Raw genomic sequence first — 3,277 nt, forward strand, 5'->3', positions numbered from 1 at the left:
AGGGATCTTTTAAGAAGAGGAAGAAGAAGAAAAAGGTAAAGAAACAAATTAAGAACAACAAATACACATCTATCAACAAGTGAATCTAAGAATCAAGTGAATAAATAATCTGATGAACAGAATGAACTGGTGATTATAATAGAATCAGGGACATAGAAAGAGAGTGGACTGAAACAAGCCTGTCTGGACTGTGAATGTTGCAGCAGCTAGAGAGCACAGCCAGTGCATAGACTATAAGGTGGGGTGGGCCTGGCAGTTTTTGAGGTACAGAAGACTAGCAAAGTGACTGAGAGGAACTGAGGAGATGAGGTCAGAGAGCTTGGTGGGGCCATATGGGGTAAAACCTTTGTGACTCTGACTGAGCCTTTGTAGGATTTTGACCAGAGAAGAGACAGAATTGATTTGCAGTTTTGAAGAGCCAGAGAAGAAGGGGAGATTTTGGAGAGGTTATAACAGTAATCTAGGCCAGACTGTTGGCAGGATGGTGGCGAGTGGTCACATCTGGATGTGTCCTCCAAAGCACAGGCCCCACACAGGCCCTTTCTTCTCTGAAGCTCAGATGCCTCTACAGAGGTGTTCCATTAGTGAGCACCCATTACCAAACTCAAGGGATTCACGTCTTGAGGTTCTCTGTTCACAAATGTGGTGGTTGCAAGATAGTTTCATTACTTGTAGCAAGTAAAGGAGACGGGATTAATATCAAAAGCTCTGCCTGGGTAAGGGAAGCTTAGCCATTGTTCACATACTCTATTTGGTCAATTTCATGTTGATTTCTTCTTTACAATTGGCTACTGTCCATTTGAGCTTCTGTCAGCTCATCCTGTTTACAGCTTCATCTATAAAATACTACACCTCATAACAAGAAATAACATTTAAAACTGCCCAGTCTTGAGACCCTTGTCTTATCTCACACAGCCACCTTGGGTTCTGCCTTGGCCTGGTTGCCTTCCTTGCATTCAGCCTGGTCCCATCCAGTTCTTCAGGGAACCTGTGGAGATTGTTGGGTGCAACTCGCCGGCTTGGATGGAATGGTGGTTCTGTGAAGGGGCTGGTGGGAAGTGAAGCTGAAAATGGCAGCAGAGCCAATCTCTGAAACAGTCTGGACACCAGGACAAGGAGTGTGGGCTTAATCCTGTGGACACTGAGGAGGAGAGAGCTTCTGAGCAGGGATGGTGACTTACGCCAAATGTCACATGAGGATGACTTTCAGACACAGGATGATTGTCAGGGCCCAAGGGCCCAGCTTCCTCCCATGATTGACACACAGGCTCACACTTTTCTCCTCTCTGATACCTACTTGCAAGACCAGCTCCACCTCCACACAAAGTAAGTGGATGAGTTTATGGGACTTGCCCCAGCACAGAAAAGCCTACTGGCCCACTGTCTCTCCCCACTAGACAGACTCCTTATCCAGGGTTTTGATGGGGAAACTTTCTGAGATGATCCCCTATTGGGGAACAAAACTCCATAAACACTGAACACAGGTGAATGGCAAGGGATAGAAAAGTCTCTGTCAGACATGAAATAGTCCTGTCTGGCTATCTGGTGTGGAGGTGTTGTAGGGGAGAGGAGCTACGGCCAAGATTTTGACTTGGGTCATGAGGATGGGGAACATGGGAGAAGGAGCACTTCTGCAGGGTGGCTAGAGCAAATTATCAACCATTTGTGAGAGGGGCCTGTAAGACCAGCAGGCTCTGTGATGGCTAGTAAAACTAGCTGCTGCTTGTAAAGTGTTCGTGCTGACCCTGAGCTTTCAGTGCTCCAGGGGCAACTACGGTGGGGGCTGAGCAGAGAACTCTGGCTTTCCAGCTACCACTCTTTAATCTGTTTCCAATAGGAATTCCACAAAAGATTGTACTTGAGAAAGTGGCCACATAGGGGAGGAGAAGGTTCTGCAAGGCCCTGGGGGAGCCTAGCAGGGAAAGTATCTGTACTTCCCCACCAATGAGAAGCTGCCGTCGTGGGCTGTGGGCCAAGGGACACTTCCAGGGGCCAGTACCAAGGCAGCAATGGAGCCTGTGGCCAGCCTGAAAAAAGAGAAAGAGCTACTATTGAAAAAGGAAGAATGCCTGGGGGTGAGTGGACTCGCCCTCCACTGAGCCAGCCCCAAAGGGGTCCTCATTCAAATTCAGCCACCCAGAGGACTTGTGTTTTGTTATTTCTGCCTTTCATCTGTTCACTAACCCTGACTTCTCACCACCCACCCTGATCTGGGAACTCACAGGAGTAGAGAGTGAGTGATACTGGATCATACTCTTGTCATACGCCCAGCCCCTACCACAGGGCACACACTGACATTTGTTATAAAAATGCCTGAGTGGGTGGAGGCCCAACCTGGTGACTATTACTGGACAAATCTCTGGGGCTTGGTTTCCTCAAATGTCAACAAGAGATGAGTACCTCCTTCTCAGACTTGTGAGAATCCAGACATGTACAAGACGGCCAATCATTTTTTGAACTGTGAAATGGTATCCACGTGTAAGTTGCTGCTGTTGCTATCATTAAGAGAAGAGGTGGGAGGATAGGGCAAGGCACTAAGAAAAGAAAGCCCAGAGTTCAACTGGGCCTGTCCTGAGATGGACTTCCCTCCAAAGAGTGTTACCTTGGAGAAAGGGTGTCAGATTCTCAAGATCAGAATCGATGACAGCGTGAGCATTTGAAATATTCTACAAGCTCTGACTCCCCATATGCACAGAGAAGGCTATGTGCCTAGCTGATGCATCTGCATATATCCACCATCCTAACATTAAATAGAGGAATGGTCAAGGCTGTTGGGGGGCTTCACAGTCTTCAGTCCTATCCCACTTCATCTCCTCACCTCATCCTCTCAAAATCCCTGGAGATTCTGAGACTCAGACTGTCAGAACAGGAAAAGCTCTCTGAGGTTTCTAATTCCAAGCTACCTAGGGAGGGCTCCTCATAGCCTTCACTGAGCCCCCTGCCAGTGAAATCTTTCTTCCTGCTCTCAGACTCAGGCCTACTCCCCAGTGGTCCTACTCTAGGCCCCTGGAAACAGACAAAAAATAAAGCTAGTCCTTTGTTGAGTAACACTCCCTCCACGTTCGGGTGCCAGATGCTGAGTGATTCCTTCCACGACCCGCGTGGAGTAGGGTTCGGTATCTGAAAGAGGAGCCGCACAACAAATGAAAAAGACACAAGATAATTTTGCGATACCAGGGGACCAGGCGGGCAAGTCCGGAAAGACTTCCTCCTCTGGAAAGACTTCCTCCTCCCCCTTCGCTCAGGTCTCTCCAAGCTTTTATTCATCTGGAGTATT

This window comes from Myotis davidii, unplaced genomic scaffold (genome assembly GCF_000327345.1).
Source record: "Myotis davidii unplaced genomic scaffold, ASM32734v1 scaffold4278, whole genome shotgun sequence".
Taxonomy (NCBI): domain Eukaryota; kingdom Metazoa; phylum Chordata; class Mammalia; order Chiroptera; family Vespertilionidae; genus Myotis; species Myotis davidii.